Genomic DNA, 9,718 nt, shown 5'->3' on the forward strand with positions numbered 1-9,718 from the left:
TACGCTTTTTGGCATTATTTTTAGTATGTTTTTAGTAGGATCTAGTTAGTTTTAGGGATGTTTTTATTAGTTTTTATGTTAAATTCACATTTCTGGACTTTACTATGAGTTTGTGTGTTTTTCTGTGATTTCAGGTATTTTCTGGCTGAAATTGAGGGACTTGAGCAAAAATCAGATTCAAAGGTTGAAGAAGGACTGCTGATGCTGTTGGATTCTGACCTCCCTGCACTCAAAGTGATTTTCTGGAGCTACAGAACTCAAAATGGCGCGCTTCCAATTGCGTTGGAACGTAGACATCTAGGGCTTTCCAGCAATATATAATAGTCCATACTTTGGCCGAGTTTAGACGACGCAAAAGGGCGTTGAACGCCAGTTCTACGCTGCAGTCTAGAGTTAAACGCCAGAAACACGTCACAAACCAGAGTTGAACGCCAGAAACACGTTACAAACTGGTGTTCAACTCCAAGAATGACCTCTCCACGTGTAAAATTCAAGCTCAGCCCAAGCACACACCAAGTGGGCCCTAGAAGTGGATTTATGCATCAATTACTTACTTCTGTAAACCCTAGTAACTAGTTTAGTATAAATAGGACTTTTTACTATTGTATAAGGGGATCTTTGATCAGTTTTATGCTATCTTAGACTTTCATGGGGGCTAGCCATTCGGCCATGCCTGGACCATTATCACTTATGTATTTTCAAACGGTAGAGTTTCTGCACTCCATAGATTAAGGTGTGGAGCTCTGCTGTTCCTCATGATTTAATGCAAAGTACTACTATTTTCTATTGAATTCAACTTATTCCACTTCTAAGATATCCATTCGCACCCAAGAACATGATGAATGTGATGATTATGTGACGCTCATCATCATTCTCACTTATGAACGCGTGCCTGACAAACACTTCCGTTCTACATGCAACCAAGCTAGAATGAGTATCTCTTAGATATCTAATACAGGGGACCGAGTCTGAGTTATTAGTATCTTCGTGGTATAAGTTAGAACCCATGGATGGCCATTCCTGAGATCCGAAAAGTCTAAACCTTGTCTGTGGTATTCTGAGTAGGATCTGGGAAGGGATGGCTGTGACGAACTTCAAACTCGCGAGTGCTGGGCGTACTGACAGACGCAAAAGGATAGTAAATCCTATTCCAGTATGATCAAGAACCTCCAGATGATTAGCCATGCCGTGACAGAGCATTTGGACCATTTCCACAGAGAGGATGGGATGTAGCCATTGACAACGGTGATGCCCTTACAGAAAGCTTGCCATGGAAAGGAGTAAGACTGATTGGATGAAGACAGCGGGAAAGCAGAGATTCAGAGGAACGAAAGCATCTCTATACGCTTATCTGAAATTCTCACTAATGAATTACATAAGTATTTCTATCTTTATTTTCTGTTTATTTATTATTATTATTCGAAAACATCATAACCATTTGATATCCGCATGACTGAGATTAACAAGATGACCATAGCTTGCTTCATACCAACAATCTCCGTGGGATCGACCCTTACTCACGTAAGGTTTTATTATTTGGACGACCCAGTGCACTTGCTGGTTAGTTCTGCGAAGTTGTGAAGTTATGTTTGGACCATGGTATTGTGCACCAGTTATTGGCGCCATTGCCAGGGAGAGAACGAACAATAAATTTTACAACCTCAGAGTAACAATTTCGCATACCAACTTGCTCTTTGTTATGGATGCTTGAGATTATTCTTCTCATGCCATATTGCATGCTTTACTTCCTCTTGCATTCTATGCCAAGCATTGTGACCCATACCTATATGATCAATTTGTTACACTATTTCTTTTGAGCACTACCTTTCACTTATATGTTTTTGTTGAGATGATTCTTTGGGTTTAATGCTTTCCCTCTTTCCCCTCCTTTTTCAGGATGGCCACCACGAAAGGCAAGGAGAAAGCTTCAAGGAAACCAGCCGCAAAGAGGGCACCCCAAAGGTCAAACTCCAAAGCATACTCTTCATTAGGAGCCAAACCCCTATCTAAAAAGGCGAAGGCACCCGCTCCTATTGATGAAAATGAGAAGAGCAAACCGGCAAAGGACTCTTCAAGATTCCCCAACCGCTTCTGTGAACTTGTGTTCTCTGCCATGGTTGAGAGGAACTATGATGCTGAGCATTTACTTGCTCCGCCGGACAAGATTGCTGCTTGTATTCTACCCCGCATTGAACGGTGAGGATGGGAGTTTCTTCTGAGAAAACCACAAGAGGTCAACCTCTCGTGGATGGTAGAATTTAACACTAACTACCATCTTCCCTCTCTTCAATCGGTATACGTGCGCCAGAAGCAAGTCTCAGTTTCAGAAGAGGATATTCAGCAAGTGCTTAATGTCTTACCAGTACCAAGTGACATGGATGGCTACCAAGAGGTCTTACGTCAGCGAGAAGAGTTTGGATTTGATTGGGACTCGATCCTCCGAGTCATTGCTGAACCAGAGACATTTTGGACCCATGGTTGACTCTGGATGCAGCCCAAGTGAATTAACGCACGTTTCCTCACTGTAGAAGTTAGAGCTTGGGCCCAGATCCTATCCCACTATGTGCTACCTAGCACCCACAAGTCGTCCATCACGGCAGATCTCGCCTTGCTTGTTTGGTGTGTTCTCACGGAGAGACCGGTGAATATTTTGCTTCTTGTCAAGCAAGCGATGGGTCAAGTCCATGCCAGGGGTAATTTGCCATTTCCAGCATTGGTGTATCCGATTTAGTTGCTGCTATGGGTGTTCCTTGGGAAGCCATGGACATGAAGGCTATAATTCCGTCTAAGGGCGATGTTGTCCCAAGCGGAAAATACTTACAGCTTCCAATGAACAACCCTAGCCTCGACATAGCCCCTCCATCTACTATTCCTTCCACCTCATCATCACCACCACGGTAAAGATCCACCCATCAAAGGATAGAGGATCTACACCGGAAGATTGATAGATATGAGCGGCGCAACCAACGCCGATACACTTACATCAAGAAGCTTCTTCATTGTGTTACCCCAGCATGGAGGACCTGAGATATTCACGTCCACCTCAAACCCAACTAATGGGAGCTCTGATGAAGGGGACAGTAAAGGTTCCGGTCCCGACCGCCCTTTGCGAATTATTGGTAGCACGGAGGACTGTGCTAAATTCTAAGTGTGGGGAGGTCATTCGACCGATCTCCATGGGTAATAATCTCTTCCTTTCAACACCCATGGATTTATCTTTTACTTAGTAGTTAGTACATTGCATGTGTAGTTAGTCTTGCTTGTAAATACTCCTTGCATGATAGTTAGTCTCTATAGGGTTACTTGGTCAAAATAATGACTTCTTCCCTAGGAAACTGTGTTTTGGGTACCCTACCAATTTTGAAAGATTTTTTGCGGTAAACTTGCTTCAAGAATATATTTTGGAACATAGTGATTGAGCTAAGAACACAAGCATGTGAGTTTTGAGCCTATTGTGTGGTTATATCTTCTAACCACTATTTCTCATTCTTGTGTGCATTATTCTCTCTCTATAATTGTAATCCTTGCTTTGTCTGATTCTATGTGTCCATTACTTTATGTATGAATGCATTTACATGATTGAGGCCATCACTTCAATAGTCACTTTTCCCAAACGGCCTTAACCCTTTTATCTACCATTGCTAACCAATTTTGAGCCCATGATAAACCCTCTTTGTTCTTAAATAGAGCACATCAACAACCCTAAGTGAAAAACAATGAATGTCCCTAGATTTGGATCCTTGATTAGCTTAGGTAAGTGAAGGTGTGTATCATTCAATTGGGAGGGTGTACTTGGGAACTTGGGTAGATGTAAAGAGGTGTATTTGTAGTTTTAATTGAAAATTCTAGGATCTGGAAACATACTCATGTATTAAATAATTGAACCATATGCATTGAATCTTTTGTACATGAAACCCCAAAAAAAAGGAGACCAAAAAGAAAAAAATTATATGTGTATATACGAGGATGTAAGAAAAAGAAATAGAAAAAACGAAAAAAAATAAAATAAAATAAAATAGAAAAAACAAAAATATGGAAAAAAGAGGAAACAATGAAAGGGGACAAAGATGCCCCAAGACAAAGTAATAATAACAATGCATATGGGATGTGAATTGAAAAGAATGCATAAGTATGCGAAAAGTGAAACCCATGGGTAGCTAGGTATTGTATTATAGTTGTATAGGTTGTTCTATGTGTCTAGTGGGATCTTAGGTTAATCAATGATTCAAATTTTAAGCTCACTTGACCATATACATCCTTACCTTCACCCTAGCCCCATTACAACCCATGAATAAGACCTCATGATACTTGTAAGCATGCATTAAGTAATTGTTGATTGTTAGATGAAAGACAAATATTGGAAAGCATGATTAGAAGAGGATTGAGTGACGAACCCTATACACTTGAGCGAATAGAGCGGATACACTTCCGGTAAGGATTCGATGCTCAACTCCTTGTTCCCGGCTTTTACAAGCGTTCATCTAGCAAGTTATATGCACTTCATAGGAATGTTCAAATTGGTAAGATTTATAAATTACATATTATTTTCACCCCGTATGCTCATATGTGTTCTTGGAGGATAGATTTACCCCTGACCAAGTAGATAGATGACTTTACATTAGTTGCATGCATTCATTTAGGAAATTTGCACTTCATAAACCCTTTCTTACCACGATCTTTGGTCTTTTTATTTTGAAGTATGAGGACATGCTTGGTTTAAGCGTGGGGAGATTTGATAAATCCCAATTTTGTGGTTTATATTATGTAGAATTTGGGGGGTTTTGTCAATATTTTTCACACTTATTCACAAGAATTGCATGGTTTTGTGTTCTCTTCCTAATATTGCTTCATGATAGAAAACATGCTTCTTTTGCCTTAAAATTGTTATATTTTGATCCTCTTTTATTACCATTTGATGTCGTGACGTGTTTGTTGAGTGATTTCAGAATTAATAGGGCAAGAATGGCCTAGAAAAGAGAAAGAAAGCATGCACAAGAGGAAGGGACATGAAGATTTGGATTTTGGAAGTTTCAGCATGGGCGCGCATGCGCACCTCGCGCGCACGCGTCGATGTGGACAGCTGGAAGCGGTGCGCGTAGATCGGCGCATCCGCGTGGATTAGAGAAATCCACACCAGCGCGCACGCATACATGGCGCACGCGTGGATCGCAAAATCAATCGGCGCACACGCACGCATGGCGCGTATGCGTGATAAGCTGCACGTGACCTCATTAAAGGAAATCGTGCCTGGCAATTTCTGAGGCCCAAGAGGCCCAAATTCAAGCTGGTTCTGCATGGAAAAGGCCCAAGGATGCTAGGGGGAAAGGGGGGATCATTCATTCACACTTAGACACAATTTTTAGCTAGTTTTTGGTTCTTGTTCTTCTAGAGAGGGAAACCCTTGTTCCTCTCTAGATCTAGTTTTGATTTGATCTTCCCTTGTTGAATTCTGAATTGGATCTTGTTAATTACTAGTTTTGATTGCTTAATTTGAATTTCTTAGTATCATTTTGTTTAGATCTTGTGTTAGTTTTATGTTTTCTTGTCAATTGTTATTTTATACCCATTTCATGAATGTTGTGAATCTTGAATTGTTAATTTTACATTGATGATTTTCATGATTAATTGTGTTGTTTGAGTGATTGTATGTTGATAATTGTTAGTGGGTACTTGTTAATTTCAATTTAATTGCAATTTGAATATGTCTTTAAGTAATGCTTACCATGTGTTTGATGAAATGTTTCCTTTGATTATGGAGTAGTTCTTTTTACTCTTGGCCTAGGCTAAGGGAATTGGATAAACTTGAGACATTGGGTCTAATGGATTTGATGATTTCGGAGCCCTTAGTGGTCAATTTGATAACCATTGACACTAGCCTACTACTAAGTCAATTAGTAGCTAGGTTGGATCTTATGGGTTGATGTTGACTAAACCATTTAATATACTTCTAGTATAGAAGTAAACTTAATAGGTTTGGTTCCTTATAATTGTCAAGATATGGTTATTAGACAAGGATAGTGATCCCAATTCCCATGTCTAGCCAATAGTTTCTTTTATTATCACTACAAGAAAAATACCCATTCAGCCACACTTTTTTTAAGCTACATTTGAAAAGCGTAGCCTATTCTATGAATAGGCTACGCTTTTCTCCGTGTTGCCTTTTTATATGAGAAAAGGATACACAATTGTGGCATCATTTAAAAAGTGTAGCCTTAAGTATTTTAGAAATCACTTATAAAGCGTAGCCTTATCTAAATATCTATGAATACACTTTTTTCATCAAAGAAAACGCTTTTAAAGAGTAGCTTATTTATTCTGTTTTAGGTGCGCTTTTAAAATGTCTCCTAATATGAGAATCCTCAATAAACACTTAGTAAAAACAATTTGTTGGCCCTCTTCCTCACTCACGCAGCAGTGTAGCACACACTATCATCCTCACTCAACATACAGAAACACGAAAGAGAGAAGAAATCAGAGAGGAGAAGGGAAGGAAGGAAAGAGATGACGATGCCGCTAGGGCTCCGCCGCCATCGCCGTCGTCGTCGAGCGCCAGTGAGAGAGAGAGCTCGAGGATGAGAGGAAACGCGATGGATGAGAGAAAAATGAGGTGCTCTGTCGCCACTGAAGCTCCACCACCACTGCTAGGGCTTGTTTCAGTCGTCGTTCTACCACCGTCGGGCTTCTGTGCCCCCGCCGAGGAGCTCGAAGGGAGGAAGCAGGGATGTATCGCCGCCTTCGTGCTCTGTCGCGGTGCTGCCGTCGACTGGAGCTCGCCGTTGAGCTGCTGCACCGTCTCCAAGCTGTTGCGTCGCCACTCATCTCTTCACTGTCACTGCTCAACACCATCGTCGTATCCTCTATCACCAGGTAAGCATTATATTCTCTGTTCTGCATCCTCTCTTTCTTGCTCATTCTCTAACTCGCTCTCACTTTGTAGTTTGAAGGTGTGTATGATTTTGATAGCGATGATGAACTGCAATGGCTAATTGAGATACAGAAGGTATGTATCAATTTTCAATTGGTTCTATGAATTTTTGGGGGTTTTGGGTTCTAATTTTAGGTTTTCTAATTTTGGGGGTTTTGCCTTCTGATTCTCAATTTGTTATGATTCCTTTCTGTGTTTGGCATAAACGGAAGCAATAGGTGCTGGAAATTTCATACGTGTATGCTAAACTAGGGAAATCATTCTGTAGAAAAGTGTCGAGCTGCAGGAGTTTTCATTGGGTTCATGCCCTCCTAGTGTGGGTCTTCAAGGGATGCGATGGTCAACTATCGTTGATCAGGTTTTACTTCCTTCACATTTCAATATTATAACCTGAAATATAGTAGTTTTGGATATTTTATTAAGCATATTTCACATGATTAGGTTTTGATTCAGACACAAATGAAATGAGCATTTTCTTGGTATTTCACAGCGAGTCCTAAAACTGGGTTTAGATTGGGACACAAATGAAATGAGTATTTTGATGTTTGCTAAGCTTGCAAAGCCATTGATCGAAACTATTGGGATTGTGATTAATAGTCTTCATATCAAGGTTGATGTGTGTAAAAGCAATGTCCACATTTTGAATTTTGAAGAAGCAAATTTAGAGAAAAAGAAAACGTGGATATCTTATCTTTACTTCTGGCGCTATGAACTATTGAACTGATTTTCATGCATTAATTAAAAACATGGTTTGGTGCTTTATCTTTTTGTTATTAAAATTCATATTCATTTTGCAGCTTCTATTTACACCAATCCTGGATGGAAATGCACTTTTGTATTCATTTGTGTCCTAAATGGCCTGGTGTTTCTTCTTGTCTGGTGTGTTTCTACTATATTTGATTTAATATAATTGTTGTAAGAAAAATAATAAAATTTGAGTTGTGCTATTTTCCATAAAAGACTTCTGTTTGCGGTGCTTTTGTAGAAAGAATATGAACTTCGGTTTTGATGCAACTCTTAGAAATTGTAATGCATTGTGAATTATGAAGCTGATTCTATGTAAATGGATATCAGCTTGATACCTTTCTTGTAATCATGCTTATTTTGAATTTAAATTTTTGTAGGAAAAGCTTTTTGTGAGAGCCATTCAAGAGCTATGGCAGTGGTGGTCGCGGTTATTGCACGTGGTGGTGGATACAGAGGAGGAGGAGGCGATGGTGATGGTGCTTGCTACAGCTGTGGTGGTAGGTACAACGGCGGAGGCGGTGGTGGAAGCTGTAACAACTGTTGGTATTTTGGGCTTTTGCAAGGGACTGCCCAACAAGCTCTCGCTGAAAAATGTAAGTATACAACTTTAATTTCTCTGATCATTATGTTGTGTTTGAAAAATAGTGGTTTTGCAGAATCTTGTGTCTTTCAAGTAGGATTGATTGAAAATTTTTGGTACCCTTTTGGTTAAAAAATAATTTTAAAACTGAATTTTTGGTTAATTGTAAAAATTTTAATTTTTAACTTACTATTCACCTGCAAATGTTTATGCAAAATAATTGGTCCTTATTCTCAGTGCAGCCTGGTGGGTTTGAGGGGAAGGAGGAGACTGTAATTTAGCAGAGGAATGGTGCAGTGGAGTGGGGCAGCGGAGGTGGCGGCAAGGGCCTGATCGGATTGGGACTTGGGAGTAGGCAGAGGAGCATTACTGAACTCCTTCAGGTGAGGATTTACGCCAATTTCTATATCTTGGTTTCCTTGATTGGTTAGTTAGTTTGTATTGTTTTATGTTAATGTTTTGGTCCTACTTCTATATTTGATTTAGAATTGTTTCTTCACTAACTGCAGATTGGGGAAGCTGGTAGAGCCTATATTGGTGTTTTGGATCTACTCATAAAAGCAACAAGCGGGTTGGTCATGCTGTCCATGTTCCTGAACCTATTGCACCAGCAGGTCTAGCTGCTACTATGGCACCAAATCCTTCAACCACCATTGTAATGCCATTCATTGTCCCTCTATCTTCTCCTGAATCTTTTCTCCAATCTGATCCACCTTCCGCTACTCATTCGCCGGCTACATTACTCTCTCTCATAGTCAATTCTTACTCATCTGGTGGACTGATGACATGTCACCATGTCATGTTTTCCTATGCTTTTTCACTAGTTTTTTTACTTGGTTTTCATGAATTCTTATGCAATAAGTAAGCCATTTGGGTGGAATTTCATGTTTCCTTTGATTCGATCAACCATGGATAAATTAATGCATTTTCATGAGATTTTGTGCTATAATTGTCATATATTATGAAAGAGAAACAATCTCATGATTTTAAGCATAGCTTTGATGTTTTGATTGATTGATGATAGGTGAAAAGAGCTTTGAAGAAGGTTGAAGAAAGAAGGAATGGCAAAGAGCAAGAGAGGACAAAAAACTTGAGCCAAAGTTTGCCTCAAACTTTAGCTCAAACTTTTGGAAGAGTTGAAAACACTCTGGATGGAGCAAAAGCTTGCGCCAACGTTTGCCTCAAGCTTTTTGGCAAACGTTGGCATCACAAAACAAATACCCTGGAGGAAAAAGCTTGCGCAAATGTTTGCCTCAAGCTTTTTGGCAAACGTTGGCGCCACACCAACATACCCAGGAGAGAAAAAGCTTGCGCCAACGTTTGCCTCAAGCTTTTTGGCAAACGTTGACGCCACAACAGCCTGAAGGGGTATAATTCCAACAAAGAATAACTTGAGCTACAGAGCTCCAAATGAGGTGATTCAAAAAGCAATGGAAAGTAGGAATCGAGAGCTTTCCAAGCATATA

The 9,718-nt window shown here is 39.9% G+C and overlaps 1 long non-coding RNA gene across 1 annotated transcript; it reads left to right on the forward strand.

Moving 5' to 3' along the window:
- Positions 7,774-8,136, forward strand: LOC110271185. Its single transcript, XR_002361613.1, has 2 exons — positions 7,774-7,804; positions 8,050-8,136. It is a non-coding gene; the product is annotated as an uncharacterized LOC110271185 (long non-coding RNA).

This window comes from Arachis ipaensis, chromosome B01, assembly GCF_000816755.2.
Source record: "Arachis ipaensis cultivar K30076 chromosome B01, Araip1.1, whole genome shotgun sequence".
Classification (NCBI taxonomy): Eukaryota; Viridiplantae; Streptophyta; class Magnoliopsida; order Fabales; family Fabaceae; genus Arachis; species Arachis ipaensis.